Source organism: Arvicola amphibius, chromosome 6 (assembly GCF_903992535.2).
Source record: "Arvicola amphibius chromosome 6, mArvAmp1.2, whole genome shotgun sequence".
In the NCBI taxonomy this organism is placed as follows: Eukaryota; Metazoa; Chordata; class Mammalia; order Rodentia; family Cricetidae; genus Arvicola; species Arvicola amphibius.
Genome location: NC_052052.2, coordinates 141,488,621 through 141,507,602, shown reverse-complemented (window position 1 = coordinate 141,507,602; position 18,982 = coordinate 141,488,621).

The following is an 18,982-nucleotide window of genomic DNA, read 5'->3' as shown; positions in this document are numbered from 1 at the left end:
GAAATGTGCAACCTTCCAGCAATCCAGAGAAGAAAGGGGCTCCTTGTCTTAGCCACCTCCAAGTTGCAGGAAATGTAGGGCCTTGATAGGAACCAGGCAGAGACGCTCCTAAAAGAGAAGGCCCCTATAAAAGGGTATTTTAATCACGAGTGTCACGTCTTATGATTGTGTCTGTTTGTATTTAGTGTGCCTGTTATCCTTGGTGTTTCCGCCCCGAGGACATCCAACTGAACAAAATTGCATACATCTTTATGGATTACCCTTCCTGCATCCATAAGTTATCTGCCCTTTTAAAATAATTTGCACTGAAACACCAAGTGTTTTTTCTAATGGGCACAGACAGCTAGTGTTTTCTGATGCAAATGACTTTGCTAGGCAATCTCCCCAGCCCAGAGCTAAATCTGCAGCCGCAGCAGAGGGCTCAGGGGGCTCAGGGGGGCCTGCTTCCAGAAACAATTTGAGCACAGCAGTCAGGAGTGACTTAGAGCCCTCCTCTGTGTTTGGGAACACTAAATGAGACATCAGAAAAAGCTGGGAAGTAACGAGCAGAGATGTTTCAACGGTATTTATTACAATATTCTCCACTCTTGTTTTTAAAGGAAGAAACCTGCTTCTGTTTAGATGGGTATTCTGGTTTATGTAGAGATAAAATGATAAATAGAAGCACTTACATTGCAGGTCTTCTTTCCTTTTTGAAAGGATTTCTAAGGCAGGGTGTATCCTCCAAATTCTATGTAGCCCAAGATATCCCTGAATTCCTGATCTTCCTGCTTCCACCACCTAAACTTACTAGTGTATACCAACACATCCATTCTTGTGGGGTTAAGGACTAAGTCCAGGGCCTGGTGTATGCTAGGCAAGCAGTCTGTCTTCTTACTGAGCTACATACACAGCCCTTTAATAGTACACCTGAATGCTACTGAGGAATTTCATCTCCATGTAGCCCCCTTTCCCCTACTCAGGTGTGCTGTGCAGTGCACCTCAGTTTAGCCACTTATACCTGACTACACCAGATCTCACCTCAGTATCCCAGTGGATCCGAGTGTTTAAGGAGAAAAGGAAAAGAGGCCCCGTGCTGCAAAGGCAAATTTAAGTGTTCCCACCTCTTAGCTAAAACTAAACGTATTTCACACTGTAGTCACTACAGTTTCTTTTCTTGTCTTTTTCAAACCTATAACTGACTTTGGAAGAAAAAAAAAATATGTGCAAAAAAGAATGCCTCAGAGACAAATGAGCTGTTTGACAGATGGGTTCTGCAGGCAGAAGAAGCAATTATGCGTGACCGCGCTTGTTGTTCAGATCATAATTAATAATTGCTGTTCGTTCTTAAGCAGTAATTGCCACGGTGTCACTTCCAGCCCAGAGCATTCGGGCCAGAGCGCCTAGCATGGTGACTCCCTCCCTATGAGCAGTCGGCCAGCACAGCCCCTCTAGGGTGGGAATGGAGACAGTTTACCCTGGGAACCCGAACTAGGGATGCTAAATCATTTGCAGACCATTAGATGATCTGCATCCCGGGGGAGCACTGAATCCCAGAGGCACTTTCTCATGTGATCCACACCATGGCCTCCCAAGCATTCCACACTCTGTCCTTGGCCATCCCAGACTCTGTAGCCTCTTGGGCACTCGGGGACCTGATCTTCCTGGAAGCAGACCTACCACCATGCCAGCTTCTCTTTTTACCACTCCCCCGACACCCCCTTCCCTCATTCTGGATGCTTTCTAGTGGACTTTCTGCTCTACACTGCACCTCCAGCTCCTAACCTCCCTTGCTCTAACACATGCACATCCAAGTGTGGCTTGAGAGCTCTCTATGTCACAAAGACAAGGGTGAATATTTAGCCTATGGATCCCAACCCTTGCCCCAGAGCTATGACATTGAAGCCCCAGCTGCTCCTTAGCAATTATACTTAACAATCATCACCCACCTCCTCCAATCGTCTACAATTATCTACCTCCTCCAATTCAGACACGGGCCAGCTCACTATCCAATGCATTTTCTCCTTAGGTTCTCTTCTTTCATAGCTTATAGCTATTCCCAAACACACAAGAGGAAAACTGTTAGTTTCTGGCCATCTTATAAAAGCTTTCTTCTCCCTGCTTCTTTTCCTTATTCTCCTTCCATGATCACTGCCATTTCCTCGCTGGTTACTTTCAAAGCAAACGCTTACTCTTCTAAATCATCTAGACCCTTAGACACAATGACAGTCCAGACAACCATGGGCTTTTTCCTTGCTCTCTGGGATAAAGGCCATGTAATCTGCAAACATGGCTCCCTACCAGTGAGTCAATGCCCACCCCTTCTTCTACTACATACTACCCATGATACCCTGTCTCATAGACCACATTGGTTCCAAAAGGAGGAAAGGAGGAATGGCAGATTAGTGTTTGCACGAGCTTACGGGAACACAAGCTTGTTGCCGTGCCAGTCTGACATTAGCCCCCTTGAATGGTCCCTTCTGTGTCACACATGGATCATTGGCATCTTAGGAAAGTTCTATTGACAGCCAGAATCATATTCTTTTGAACTCAGAGGCGGTCATGAGGGCAGATGTCTGCCCTCAGCTGACTTCTCCAGTAGGTGCCATTTAGAAGTCATGAAATAGGAAGAGTCATCCAGCTGAGCCTCCTCAATGCCCTACAGGGCCCCTAGGGGAAGACACAGTGCATTTCAGGTCTGGCCATTAACTTATATATTTTATAAAAGTTCAGACTAAACATGAGTTATGATTCCTGACATTAGGGTGGTTCCTACTTTTCTTTCTGTCTGGGACTGCAGCCAGGATCTGTGTGAGACAGAGTCATAGGAAGGAGCCACGGGCATCTTGGAATGTGAGAAAGCCCTGAGTGCGTTCCATTGTGTTTCTGGAATTGTGATATATCTTGGGGTACCAAGATATATAGCTCCCCCTTTGTGAGACAGAATCTTTACTCTTTTCCATGCCAGTACCACAGCAGAAGAGGAATAGGAAGAAAAGAGGGGTCAAGAAAAGGAAGAGGGAGGAGTGAAGAGAGGAGACGAAGGAAGGATGGTGATAATCGAGGCCGTTAGATCTCACGTTCAGTCTCAGGCTTCCCGGGGCTGTGTTCATCCAGGGAAAATGCTCAGGTGTTCTCTCTGACTCCAAAAGCCAGTGGCAATCTTCCACTCCAGCTCCCTCTGCTTAAGCAAAAAGCAGCTGTGCTCCACATCTGGAAGAGCGATTCTGACTCTGCTTCATCCTATTTGATTCCCTTTGGCTTTTATGTTTTCCATAAATGATTTAAAGAAAGTTCTCAGTTGGAAAAAGAAAAAGCAATAGTCTTTCTCCTGGGGAAGCAGCGTTGTCTAGCAGCGTCCAACAGCTCACTGATGTCAACCTCGGCAGCTCCAAGATGAAGGCTGACCAACTGAGATAACCGTCTGGATCTTGCCAGAGGGAAAAACCCAGCGGCCCTTGTCCTGTCTCTGGTCTAACAGCCTCAGAAATCACAGGTCAGGTGTCCCTTCTCAGCCACACACCTTAGAACCTCCATTTTCTACGTCTCAGGTGAAGATGATAGTTTCTACCTGCAAATGGAAGGAGAGCTCCCAGCACGTAGTGCACAAAGTGCAGACACATGTTTGCTGCCACCGTCATTCCTTGCTTTCACATGATGGAGATGGGGACATCTACAGAGAGACTTGATTGCCCTTTTGCCTACTTTGTTGTTTGACTCTCAAAATAGGCTCATGAGGTGGGTGTTACCTGTCTTATAAACAAAAACATAAAACTTTTGCAAAATTAAATAACAGACTTCGTGTCTTAAAAATGAGAAAGCCGGGCAGTGGTGGCACATGCCTTTAATCCTCACATTCGGAAGGTAGAGGCAGGTGAATTTCTGTGAGTCTGAGGCCAGCCTGCTCTACAAGAGCTACTTCCGGGACAGGCTCCAAAGCTAGAGCGAAACCCTGTCTCAAAACAAAACTAAGCGAAATGAAAAGATGAGAATGCAGATGTCATGCATAACTCTTTCTAGAATCCAGATATGCCCCGTGTTCTAGATTCTGGGACGAGGGAGAGACAGTACAGCCAGGGTCCGATTCTCATGGCCTGCAGTGAGGTCCTCACAAGAGGGCTGTGATGTGCTGATTAGCAGGTCCCCAGAAGACAGTTTCTCCCTGTGAGCTTCACCAGCCCCTGCTTGTGCCCCCCTTAGTCTGAGGCAAGCGTAATTCTCCCCCAAGCCCTGTCAAGTGTGATGCATCCAGCTTCATTATTCATCCTTAATAAAGCAAGAGTCCACCCCGACCAATTGTCTTTCAAATTGACTCAGAAAATTCATGTTTCACTTGGCCGAGAACCTCTTCAGAAAGCCAGGCCAGAGGATTACTGCTCCCCAGTGTCTGAAACTGGAGAGAAAGAATGCCAGCCCTCAAAAGCATTAACAAAAACTGTGAGAAAACTAAGTTGACTCAGACGCCATGTTGCCTCTGTTGTTAACAAGAGCCACTGTCCTTCAGAGACTGGGCAAGCTTCCAGATCTTCACTGTGGGCCTTCCCATCACCTCTCGAGGGCCAGATTTGGCAGCATGGCTCCAACTAGTAACCGCATGAAGAAATTTTGCAAATCTATACTTGCTAAAAGACCCATCTACTAATAGTTTACCATTCCTTCTGACTTCCGTGTCTTTCGACAAGGGGGTCATTAGCTTTTTGACCATTTCAGCTGCTCTAATTCACATCATCAACCCAAATGGACGGGACATTTTCGTCTTCTTCCTTTTGCCCAGCTTTTCGCCAGAAGGAATCCTGTCAACTCTGTCAGTGTTTCATGGACTTGAAACATGTTTGCTATGACAGTTTCCAAAACTAAAATTAACAAAGAGTAGTCTTCATTTCCCATAGGACGGCCATTCTCTCGCCATAAAATTTATAGCCGAATTGTATCCAGTTAAGGCCAAAACTGTTGTCTTAACTGGCTCCGACCATCACTGGTGTCACGCTTATTTTTCTTCTCCTTTCCTGCTGTGGGATATAACTTACATCCTGGCTATTGTTGTTGAATAGGAAAAGTCCTTTTTGGGCTAATGTGTTGAGCATGTGTGATCACATTGGTTGCACTGCTCCTGGCTTGTAGAGGTAGGTGACATTTGGAAGGTGAGGCTTGGCTAGAAGAGTGGGTCACTATAGGCAAGTTTATGAAGGTTGTACCTGCCCTGGTTCCCACCTTGTTCTCTCTGCCTCCTGGCCAGCCACTGAAGGAGAGCTCCCGTGACCATGTGTGTACTCCAGCCACTGAAAGAGAGCTCCCGGGACCGTGTGTGTGTACTCCAGCCACTGAAGGAGAGCTCCCGGGACCGTGCTTTTTCCACTACAAGAGATATAACACTTTTCTCTGAAACTGTGAACCAACATAAAAGTTGTCTCCAGTGAGTTGTTTCTGTCAGATATTTTGGTCTCGGTGACAAGAAAGTAACTAATATGATGGCCAAGGTGAGGGCTGTAGCTGCCTACTATCCATCCTAAGTATGGAACCCAGGGATCCTGCTCCACCGCCGTCCTAAGTACAGAAGCCAGGGAGACTCGTGCGTGCTCAGCAAGTGTTTCTCTTCTCAGCTACATTCAGAGTCCCCAGATTTTCTAAATTTTTTTCAGTCAAAGAAGCCACAGGCTGGGACAAACAATTGTACCCCAAAACTACAACTCAGAAGAAACTTCTGGAAATGTTGAGATGAAATCCTTTTAACCATTTTATGTCATGTCTTTGGCAGCCCAAAGGTTTCTGAGAGATACAAAAAGGGAAAACATAGAAGGCGGGAATATTCCACGTGTGCTTGGTTGGAAGCTCAGCTTTCTGAATGAATGCCATTTATTTATTTATTTATTTATTTATTTATTTATTTATTTATTTATTTTGAGGAGAGGTCGGGGGTGAAGAGATTGGCAAGAGGACTAATTCAGAATTGTCTTTTTCAAATAGCAAAAAAAATCATCACCGTCTCTTGCCTGTCCCAAAGCTGAATGACAGGAACAGACCCGGGGCTACGAGAGCATCACGTGAAAGTGAAAATTCCGTCTGTTCTTGTGTTCATTCTCCCAGCTGGTTTCCACAGAAATGCTGAAAGGGTTAAACACCCATGGGATTCACCAATGTCTACTTCAGAGCTGATGTCTGAGTCTTCACACTTCCCACAGAGCTGGGAGCAGCAGAGAGAGAGACAGGTAGGGAGCCAAACTGGGAGGGAGAAATAAAGAGCGAAGTCCGCAAACGTGGCTGTAATGAACTGTGCTCGCGGAAGCCAATGAAAACTTTGTTAGGCCCAGATATAAATATTTTGCACCTTTCTGCCAGGCCCTGCGGTTTATTACAGGAAGCATGGCTTAGAAATTCATAGGCGGGGGTTAGAAATTGGAGAGCATAGCTTGGACCCCTTCCCATTCCAATAAGCAGTCGCAGGTGTGGTTTCCATGAAACTGTATATTTAGGGATGGAGCAAGAGGGAGGGAGGGAAGGGAAAGAATTACATGTTATAAGCAAACCGTATTTGCATATACATTATACATGTACCCAACACACACTTGCGCAGAGACGAGCAAAGGCGTTCTGTGTTGGCAGCCGCGAACTGTGTTTCCTTAAAGCAGTAACAGCAAAGGGGTTTCTTGTGCTGCCAAATCCTATCGGTCTGTGGGAGCATCTGCATTGTGCCGAGAAGAGTTCAGAGGTCATATCTGGGTTCGTTTAGCAGGTTTTCCTTACCTGCTGATTCGCTCCCTCCTTAGGAAACCTAGTGGGTCCCCCCTCCAGGGAGGTCACAAGGTGGTTGCCAAACTTAGTGTAGATGTCTCACAGCATAGTATCCTACAGTCCAGACATCCTGGACGCAAGCAATTCACCACCCTTGGCTTCCTGAGTAGCTAGCTGAGAGTATGACTCTCTCTCTCTCTCTCTCTCTCTCTCTGTGTGTGTGTGTGTGTGTGTGTGTGTGTGTGTATGTGTGTATGTTGACAGGCACATGCCACTTCATATGTGGGTTGCTTCTCTCCTTCTAACATGTGGGTCCACTGGTCAGATTCAGATCCTCAGCCTGACTGGCTAGTGCATTTGCCTGCTCAACTAACTTGCTGAGCCACAAAACAATTTATTATTTCGGCTCTTAAGGTGTTCCGCACACAATGACCAGGATTCCACATGTTTCGACCTCAGAGTTAGTCTCATAGAGTCTGATCCAACTGGTGAGGCCAGGACTGGCTCAACTCAACAGCCTTAGGTGTAAAATCTTGGGAACCCAGACAGATTTAGGGAAAGATTTAGTTGTCTGCCAATATCACAAACCAGCAAAATGTCAGGGAAGGGGCTGTCGATGCACATGACAACATGTGAACTTTGTTTTCGTTGTCCCCAGGGAAGAGCCATCAGAAGCAATTCCCCTTTCTCACCACTGGCAATAACTAGACCAGCAGTTTTCAACTTGTGGGTCGTGACCCCTTTGGGGTCAAACGACCCTTTCACGGGGGTCATATATGAGATATCCTGCATATCAGACATTTACATTACAATTCATAACAGTAGCAAAATTGCAGTTATGAAGTAACAATTAAGATATGTTTATGGTTGGGGGGGTCACCAACTGCACTAAAGGGCTGCAGTGTTAAGAAGGTTGAGAATCACTGATCTAGGAGGTCAGAAGAAGGTGCTGGATGCCCTGATCCTCTGAAACTGGAGTTGTGGATAGTTGTAAGCCATCCTGCGGGTGCTAGACACTGAACATAGGCCCTCTGCAAAGGCAGCAAGTGCTCTTAACTGTTGAGTCATCTCTCCGGCACCCCATAAATGGATTTTCAAATTTAGATTTTGTTCTCATCCTCAAGGCATCTGATTATGTACAAATATTCTCAGATCTGAAAAAACAATCAGAAAAATGTCCAGTCCCAAGCATGTTTGAAAAGGGCTGCTCAGCCTGTGCTGAGGGTCAGGACTTCGTGGCTGCTGGTCCAGTCTACGGCATACACAATTCAACACACGACAACTGTTGCTTTTGTCCACTTGAAGAACTGAGAAGCTTCTGCTCTGGGATTTTGTTGAAAGACTTGTGCATGAACGGAAGAATTCTGTGTTCTGATTTCTAATCCAGATGAATTATTAACGATGCTAAAGACCTCCATCTCAAGAACCATCGATGGAGTCAAACCAAGGGCTTAGTGCACACCAGGTAAGCGGTCCACTCTGAAGCTCCCTGGCTCAGTTCTGTGCCTGCAGCGACCACTAAAATTAGGAGAGCCAGCAGCAAATCCTAGCAGGAAGCCTCTAGTGAGGGAGTAGGTTCAATCACCAAAATCCTCTTTCTTTTCTTTTCATGTAGCTTTGTACCTTTTAGGCTAAGAAGGAAAGATAGATTTATTTATCATTTATTTATTTTCATTTCATGTATGTATGTATATATGTATGTATTTTGGTTTTTTGAAACAGGATTTCTCTGTAGCTTTGGCGCCCATCCTAGAACTCTCTCTGTAGACCAGGTTGGCCTCGAACTCACAGAGATCTGCCTGTCTCTGCCTCCCAAGTGCTGGGATTAAAGGCATGTGCCACCACCACCCTGCTCAGAGGAAAGCTTTAAAGTGCCCTTTTTAGACACAGGTAAATTTTCATAAACATGGAAGGCACGGAATCAGTAGCATCTGCTGCCCATTCTGTCTCACAGGCCATGCCTGACCTTCTCTCCCTTCAGAGTGCAGCCACTTCTGGAGGCTCAGAACCAACCATCAGCAGTACGGCAGTGCCATCCTGGCATCCTGTGGACTTGGCTAATGTACGACACCTGTTTTACTGGGAGTGTGAGATTCCCCACCCCAGGCCCTAGGCAGGCTTTGTAAGAATGTGAAAATCAATATGAATGGTTTGTCAGGAGTGACATGTTTGTTAATGTTTTATTGATTATGCGATTGGTTGTAAATTTTCTAACTTAATAAAGCTTGAGATTTTTTTCCGCAGTAAAAAACAGAGGTTATTTAATTAACTTGCAACTTAATGCAAACTCCGAACATGATACATTGTGACTGCTTCTACTGACACTCCATTTATCACCCTATAAGTGGGCAGGACAACACACCCATACAGGCAGATGGAGGGACCCCAGAGGGACTAGACAAGAAAGGATGGCATAAAAAAAGCAAATAGAAAGAAGAGGGGAGGGGAGGGACAAAGCATGGGTGTGAATGTGTGCTAAGTAACTTGGTATGCTTAAAGAAATTGTCTTTATGAAACCCATCACTGTTAGAATGAATGGACTTCAGGCCAATAAGGCAAAACCAAACCAAAACAAAAGAGAAACATCTATACCCTAGTGCTCACAACAAAGGACCTGGTAGTGTTCAGTTAATTGGGTGCAATATGGGGGGGGAGGTGGATGGAGATGGAGATGGACTAAGTATACATACAGCTTAAAAAAAAAAAAACAGAAATTAACAGGTTCTGTAAGAGTTAATAAGATTCCAAGTGTTTTAGTTTAAGAAACATCCACCCCAACAAAAAATATTCATGATAAACCATGTTCTGTATCAAGAGTGGAAAGTCAATGACCCAGCTCAATGACCTTACAAAATCAGTTCCTGGGTCAGTTTTATAGGAAACCCCATGGATCTAGTCTGGCCAGGGCTAATGTTACTCTTTCTTTATGGCTGTCTGGTACATATTAAATACTCACCATTCTGTGGTAGAATTACTAAGTTCTGACCACCTCCAGCAAAGGATACCGATGCATAGGCTGTTAGACTCAAAGCCTTTATCAACCACACACATTAGTCTCTTTATCACAAACCCCTGACGAAAGAAAAAGTTGTATTTATCATTCCTATTGGTCTACCATGAACTCCAGTGCACTGTATCGAATCTTGTGGGTTTCCTAGCTTTAGATCATGGAACTGGACTTGGAAGGGAGACCCCTCTCACAGGCGGAGGCATTGCCTTCAGAGTCTCAGCGAGCTCTTAGACGTCTCTGCAACCCCGATGCTACATGCTAATAGCTGGCATTCGGCATTTTAACTCCTTCCAAACTTCTTGTGCAGGAAATGGTTTAAATAACTGTTTTGTAGTCACAAAAGCCTCTTGAGTCACCAGTGCTTCCGGGAAACTGTAAAGGTTCCACAGAGCTCTTATTTCCTCTGAAGAGCATCAGATGGGAAAGAGTTACATCTGGGTGCTAATTTCCCCAGTTACCAGCGGTGGGCTTTCTGTCCACCTGCCAGGTTAATACCCACTTGTTCTATCACCCTGGTCACAGAAGGAAGATTGTGAAGCTGGCAATTCTCTCTCCTCCCTCCTTTTGCCTTCCTCTCCACCCTGTTATCTCTAGCGCATCTTTTCAAGCTTTCCAAAGGAGCCCTCCTCTTGAGAATGACCCCAAATTTCTCTCCATTCGAAATCTCACATTAATTCCTCCAAGTTGTCAACAGTAATCCTCAATTAATAAGGATCTCAGTGAGACATGAGCTCCTTTTCTTTTCTCTCATCTGAAAGCCTCCCTAGGTAGCTCCTAAGATGTTAGGAAAGCTATTTCTCAATGGAAACAATCCTACAGACCTATAGCCACAAAGCCCAATTCTCTTTGGCCTTCACCTACTTCAGGCTGTAAGTGAATGGCTTCTGAGCTTTCTCAGAACACACACACACACACACACACACACACACACGTTAGAGGAGAGAGGGCCTGCTTTTTGTCCCGGCCGCCCAGCTAGCTTACACCTGAAATAATCATACAGAAACTGAATTAATTAAAACACTGCTTGTCCATTAGCTCTAGCCTCCTATTGGCTAACACTCACATCTTGATTTAACCCATTTTTATTAATCTTTGTTCACCAGAAGGTAGTGGCTTACTGGGAAAGATTTAGCATGTCTGACCTGGTGACTCCATGGCCGCTCTTTCTGAGTCTGCTTTCTTCCTCCCAGAATTCAGTTCTGTCTCCCTGCCTACCTAAGTTCTACCCTATCACCAGGCCCAAAGCAGTTTCTTTATTAACCAATGAAAGCAACCCAAATACAAAAGGATCTCCTACACACACACACACACACACACACACACACACACACACACGAGTTTTTTTTAATACAGTTTATACCTTTCAAGTTTACATAAGTCTTTTAAATGCACACTTTAGAAATACATATACCTAGGATAAATTTGTATACATAAATATATAAGGCACAAAATTCAGATCGTATGATTATAGATGTCTTTTCTTGGGTAGAGAAAGAAAGCAGATGAAGACATGTGTTGACCAGTCCTAGAAGACAGCCACGGACCTAGATCATGACTAAAGGGAGCTTAGGTCTTCCTCTGAAAAGAACGAGATACCCAGTCAGACGTCTGCCACGAGTGTCCTTTGAAGTCTGAGCGGGATGAGTTAGTGTGAAAGCAATGACAGGAACAGCAATCTTACATCAGACAGCTGGGTTGACATAGAGCCTGGATAGCTGCTTCAGAGATGGGTTTTTCCTCTACAGAAAGGGGGATGATGATTTCTGTACTCCTTTATTGGAAGGCAATGAGGAGAAGGTGAAAACATGTGCAGGCCTTAAAATGGTACTTGGCTTACAGTGAACACTCAGGATCAGACATTTTTGTTGCTGGGTACACACACTCAGGTGTGGGATGTCACCAATGGCCACTACCTGTTAACTTGCCTTCCCATACCCACAAAATCATCTTGTAAATTAAATGAAAATTAGTCATCAATTGGCAACTAATTAGCAATTACCAAGTTAGTTTGATGAGTTCTAAGAGTCATTGAAATGAAAGGCATGGTTTTGACAGTGATGGAGGGAAGAAGGTGTCCTGCCTGAGTCAACAGCTCCTGCTGTCCCCACTGCAGCTGACTGTCCCACCAAATATCTTCTCTCTTCACAGAGAACAAACCACCAGAGACCGAATAACTGATCAAGAAAAGAGGTTTGCTTAGTAAACAATGTGGAGGGCATGGCGCCGGCATCAGCTCACCTCTGGTGACGGCTCCTGGTGGGTGGCATCACAACGGGTGGAAGTGGGTGAGAGACAGAAGGGGGTTATAAGATGAGGCAAGAATTTGGGGGTGAGCACAACGTCAATCTTCCACTAGGCCCCACCTCTTAAAGATCCTACCGGCTAGTACCTTTTAACTTAGCTGTCCAGGAAACCAAACTCCCAGACCATGCCCCAATGTCACTATAGCAACCAAAAATATATAATGACACCTACGATGTGAACTTAAAAGTTATGCTAAAACCCTCATTTGCAAATGAGGAAACCAAGGCCCAAAGAGACAAAATGCTTGGCACTGCCCACATTGACTTAGTGGCTCTGCCATGGGCTGGATCCAGGGCTTGACTCCATGTTCTGTGTTCTTCACAGAACAGCCAAACCCTTTTGGCCAGTCTCTCCGCTCCTCTCTTTCTCCTCCCCCTTTTTAAAAGAACCTGCAGCTGGAGGTGGCCCTCTTCGTTTCCGGCTGCTTCTAGAACAGCGGGCTTCTCTAGAAGCAGAGAACCTGTGCTGGCTGCCTTTGCATCTGGCGCTCTCAACTTTGACCGCCGCGGCTGCGGGCTTTGAAGATGCTCTTCTTTCATCTTTGCTCAAAATAGCACCTGCCGTCCCGTTAGCCTCAGAAACTTCAGAGGCTCCAACCAAATGGGCAAATTTATCACCCGGTGAACTGACCTACATTCTGCCTAATTGTTTCTGGCCTGACCATGACCCCAGGCATCAGAGCCAAAAGGAAGAAAAAGTTGGCTAAATCTTAACGCGGTGAGACTCTGAGGCCAGGGTTGGGCCACAAAATTAATAACCGTCAGGGAGAAATTTACAGATGAGAGAGTCTTAGCATAGGATTAATTTTTACAAAGGACACATTTTCACTGATCTTTCCAAAGAGGAATTCTCAGAGCAATGATGTGAAGTTTCTCAGAGCCAGAGCCGCTCACCCTGTTCAGTAGCTTTTTAATTTATGTTGGGCCCAGTTTTCTTTGACTACAAAAAGAGACTACTTAGAAGTTATCTCAAGTGTGCACGTATGCATAAGAATATGTGTGTGTTTGCAAGTGACATAGGTTTGTCTCCAAATTCCAAAGTATGTCACCTTGTCACCTTGCCACCAGCAGCATAAGAAACAGAAGAGTTTGCTGTTGTTTTGAAAACCTGAACTAAAGCGGCCGTCCGAAGTTATTCAAGATGTTGCCAAACTCATTGTGAAATCCATATTACTGCTCTGATTTTTTTTTTAATGCTTTGGTTGTGAAAGCCCATTAGAAGACTTCAAAGCTGCTTATTCCATCCTGATCTTATAGCTTAGTCTGCGGCTGCTGTGTTTCAACTCCCCATACATCTCAATGTGGACACAGGCAGTGTGGCTCGTTGAATATATCGTTCTTTTTGTGTTAGTCCTTGTAGCTTTATCTGCCTTGATGTGCAAAAAAGAAGCTGGGTTATTACCTGTATGTGTTTTCTTTTTCTTTAAAGTTTTTTTTTTTCAATTGACAAGACTTTAGCATTTGCACATTTCAGCAAAAGGATGAGACTTCTTCCAATGTCTTCAGCCTCCAGAAGTGAATGCAAGCTAAGGGAAAGACCACCATGATGAAGGTGTCCAGTGCAGCTTCTGTGGCCAGAAGCCGGTTGCGTGACCAGTGGTGCAGAGTTGAGAAATGGAGCTGCTGGTTTGACTGCAGGGCTGCTTACAGACTTTTCTCCAGTTCCGTGGCTAGCTCCAGGGCCAGATGTGAGCTCATCACTCCATCTTCCTCCAGCCTTCTCCGGCGGGTTCCCACCTCAGTGCTCGGCACCACCATCCACCCAGCTGTGCGGTCCCACATCCAGCCACCAACCTATCATTATCATCGAAGAACCTCTTGAATCCAGCTGTGACTCTTCAACGCTGCCTGTGTGGCCAGAGCCAGGTGTTGACTTCTGTAGACCCCAGGCACTTTAGTCTCCCTGGATCCCTTCCACCATTAAAATAAAACACTTAAAATTGTGCTTTATGGCTGTTGGTATAAAGATTAGCATTGGATATCTGACTATATATTCATTTGCCATTCTGATTTTAAGATAAACTAAAATTTAAATCGTTCTTATAGGCATGAGAATGTGCTGCGGAGCCTGGGCGCTGTGCCTGCAGGGCCTCACAGCCCCGTTGAGTTTGTTCATGCTACTGGCCTACACCTGGATGCTTGCATGACTGGTTATTTGATCTCTGCACAGCCGCTATAGCTGATCCAGCTGCAGACAGAGGGCTTAAGTATTCAAATTTGCCTATAACCCACCAAGACTATGGTTTTCAACATTTTTTAATTAAAATGAAATTCCTCTAACACAAAATGCAGCACTTTAGTCCCTTAAAACTGTGTGGTGGGATTTAGGATATTTAAAATCTTGTCTAAGCACCAGCACTGTGTGATTTTGGAACAAGTCTTACCTTCCAAATCCTTCCTCTCCAAATCCCTGAAAGTGGTAGGAATACAGTTTCTTTCTCTGCCATGTCTTTACTTTTTCTTGAGGTTTTCTTTGAGCCCTGTAACTATAGCCTTTCATTCTGCCTTTTAGTGTGTCTCAGAAGTTTGCCCATGCCTGTACTTTTCCTTTAATAGCTAATTGGGAACTCACTATAGGGCCAGTGAGATGACGCAGCGGTTAAGAGCCCATTCCTCCACAGACTACAAATTCAGTTCCCAGGACCCACTGCCAGTGGCCCACAACTACCTTTAACTCCCAGGCTAGGGGATCTGATGGCCTCTTCTTTCCTCTGTTGGTGCCTACACATGTGTGCACACTTGCACGCACACACACATAGAGAGGCACACAATTAATAAATAAAATCAATATTTTAAGAGTCGTTGTTAGATATATCATAGTCTGCTTATGCAGTCAACCACTGAAGGACATTTGGATCATTACTCTACGATGTTTGCATATTCACATACGATTTTCCTGACAAACAATACCAGGCCTCTCGGGTGTATACCTAGTAATGAGGTTGCTGGATCACAAGGGGGTTGTTTAACTTCTGAGGAACTGCAGGTCTGTCCACCAGCAACTGTGTGGTTGTGGATGCCACCAGTGTAATAACACGGGCTCTTGATGTCTCTGGATCCTTCCCAACATGACTGCTTCCCTTTCTTTAAATTGTAACCATCCTGACGGGTCTAAGGTGTAGTCTCACGGTTTAAATGTTCATGCAGTAACGGAGGAGTCGAAGCATCTTTCCATGCGTCTACAGACCACCTGTATTCTCTTTGACAAGATTTCTAGAGCAGTCCTTTGCTATTTTGCATATTGGGTTAACTTTCTTTAGGTGCTTGAGTGGCAGGAGTGTTTTAAAAACTATTTAATTGTTAATCCTTTCTTAGATGTGCTATTCTACTCCATGGGTTGTCTTCACCCTCTTCGTGGTATCTTTTGATGGACAAGTTCAAATATTCATGAAGTCTAATTTAACTATTTTGTCTTTTGTTATTTAGGCCTTTGATGATTTATTTAGGAAAGAGTCACCTAATCCAACTTCTTCAATATTTGCACCTTCATTTCCTTCAAAGAGCTATATAGTTGTAGCTGGTGCATCTATGTCTGCGGTCCATTTTTAGCTCGTTTTTACACAGGCTGTGAGGTAGCTGGCCAGCATCCATGTGGAGTGTAGTAGCTTGAATGTGATGTCCCCCACCAGTGTCGGGCATTTGAATAGCTGCTCCCCAGTTGGTGGCACTGTTTGCAGAAGCTTGGGAGGTACTTCCTGGAGGTGGATTTTGAAGAGTTACCAGCAGTGCTCCATTTCCAGATGGCTTTCTGCTCCCTACTTATTGTTTACGATGTGAGCTCACATTGTCTTGCTTCTGTTGTCATGTCTGCCGACTGCCACACTTCCTGCTATGATGGGGGCAGCTCTCCTTCCCTCTGGAACCATAAGCCCAAATAAACCCTTCCTTCCATAAATGTCCCTGTGCGTATTGTTTTATCACAGCAATAAAAAAAATAACGAAGGCATAGATATCTAGATCTGTCTACATGCCTTGTTGAAAGGACAATCTGTCCCCATTGAATTCTTATCAGAAGTCAATAGTATAAGAATTTATTATTCTATCCCATGACTTGATTTACCCATTCTTATCCCAGAACGACATCATCATCTTGATTACTGCAGTTTTTAAATTGTGATTGGGTGCCAATCTCTTATAAGGAAGGCCGCTCATTGGTCCCCGACTGCCCAGCCCCAAAATAATCACACAGAAACTGAATTAATTAAATCACTGTTTGGCCCATTAGCTCTAGCTTCTTATTGGTTAACTCTTACATATTAATTTAACCCATTTCTATTAATCTGTGTATTGCCACGTGGCTATGGCTTACTGGCTAAAGTTTTGGCTTCTGTCTCTGGCAGGAGCTACATGGCTTCTCCCTGACTCCGCCCTTCTTTCTCCCAGCATTCAGCCTAGCTTTCCCTGCCTACCTAAGTTCTGCACTGCTATAGGTCCCAGGTTTTTTTTTTTTTTATTAACCAATGGTACAGAGAGAAATCCCACATTAGCGACGTACCCTAAATTTATCCTTTTTCAACATCGATCTTGTTGTTCTGAGCCCATTGCATTTCCACATGAATTTCAGTATCAGCTTGAGCAGCAACAAGACAGTTGGAGTTTTGACAGGAAGTTTGAAGGACAGGCAAATCATGCTTTGTTCCTCACTTAGGGTACCCTTCCTGTGATGACTATTGCCTAGGTATCCTCACTGAGTGTCAGCATCAAGTAACTAACTGGAGGTTTTCTGTGGATTCCTCCCATCAGTGAAGGGATGCCCTTCAGTTCTTCCTTTCTAAGTGTTTCTGTTACATTTTTGTTTTAATGAAGAGAGAGTTACATTTTTTCAAATGCCTTTTCTGACTTGACTAGATTTTTCTTGGTTTGCTGTATTAATTTGTTGTATTGTAGTCCATTGACTGATTCTCATTTGTATTGGCCTTTCAATATTCTGCTAAAGTCAATTTGCTGGTATTTTGATGAGGATTTTTCTGTCTGTGTTCGTAAGAGACAAGTTGTATGCAGGGCTCTTGTGTTGTCTTTGGCTTGGTGGTTTGCTACACTAGCCTCGCACTAAGTGAAGGAGCTTTTCTTACATATATTTTATTTTTGGAAACATTTAGAATAAGTAATGTTAATTCTTGAAGTCTTTGGTAAAACTCAATGAGTGCATGATTTTCCTTTTATCTCCTCTTTTTGCTTTGAAGCTCTTCGGGCTTCTATTTTGATCAATTGACTAGTTGTGTCTTTTTTAAAAAAAAAAATGCACATGCTAAAATCCTGAATTGACACAGCTCCGTGATCCTATCTATGTTGCTGTGATCACAGTTGCATCTTTACATCCCATCAGTATAAACTTGCGCAACTTGTTTCATGCAATTGTCGCATGCCAGGTAGGGAACAATTGTGATAACCAAATGACACGCTAACTCGGCACTGCCGTTTCTTATGTAGCTATTTGATACTCTAGGTTCCTGCATGCAGACTTTATTAAGGAGCCGATAACTTTTTCCTTTAGACTAAGATGTCTTTTTAGCATTTCTCATAGGGTGGTCTGTAAGTAACAAATTATGTCAAAACTTTATGTGGGGATGGCTCCAATTATCCCATGTGGGTTTTTAAGATTTATTTTTGTCATTTTAAATTCTGTGTACGTACATATTCTGTCTCTGTGTTGGTATATGCACATGAATTTATGTGTCCACAGAGGCCAGAGGAGTTAGATCCTTGTGGATCTTGAGTTATACGGGCAATACTAGAGCAATACCTGCTCCTAACCCTGGCGCTGTCTCTCCAGCCCCTTCTCGCACGTTTCAAGAATATAAGTAATTGCTTCTTTCCTTCTTGCTTGGATATGTATAACATACATGTGTGTGGTGCATGTGCATGTGTGAGTGTGGGAGCATGTATACCACAACATGTGTATACAGACCAAGGGATATTTGGGAGGTCAGAAGACAACCTTGGGTACAGGTCCTTGCCCTCTACCTTGTTTGAAGAAGGAGCTTGTTTTTTATTATTTACCTCTGTGTGTGCCAGGCTAGCAGGTAGGTTATGGTGGTTTCAACAGGACTAACCACTGTAGGTTTATGTGTTCCCTATTGGTGAAAATGTTTAGAAAGGGTTAGGAAGTGTGGCCTTGGTGGATGAGATGTCACTGATAGTAGGCTTTGGGGTTTCAAAAGACACAACCACTCCTAGTGTGCTCTCTTCTCCTCCTCCTGACGGTTTAGGATGTGGGCGCTCAGCTGTTCCTGCTCCCATGTCTTTATTCTACCACCATAGACACCAGCCTCTGAAACCGTAAGCCTAATTAAACACTTTTCAAAATATAATTAGTTTGGTCATGGTGTTTTTCACAGCAGTAGAAAAGTAACTAAGACACAGGCTCAAGACCTTACCCTGTATCTACTTTCCATTCTGCTATTGGAGTATTGGCATTATAGGTCCTAGGGATTCAAACTTAGGTCCTTATGCTTGCATAGCAAGGACTTTATCCACTGAGCAATCTCCACACCCTTACATAGATTTTTTTAGTTAGCAGTTTTTGTTATTTAGAACTTTGAATATGCGACCCCCCCCCCCCAATGAGAGCTTTCTGTTTCCATGTTTTTGTTTTTTAAAAAAGAAAATCAGCTACAAATTCTATGGAAAACTGGTCTTATTTTTTTTTACCCCCAAAACTGTATGCTTTGGCTTAGGCTCATGTATGTGAGACAAAGCAAATATCTGTGACCATCTTCTGTAAAGACAGATGTCATCCGCAGATCTGTCGCCTGCTCCAGAGCAGTTTGGTGCCTTAGAGCCCACTAACGCTGCTCTGCCAGATAGGACCAAGTACTGCAGGACTTACATATACCCAGGTCAAAGGTCCTCATGGACTTTTGCCCTCTGAGTTGTCCCTCTTTAGTTCTATGGCGCCTAGCTACTACCTCCTAAACCCCCAGTCTTGCTGAGACAGTTAAAATTTTATGACTACCTCTAA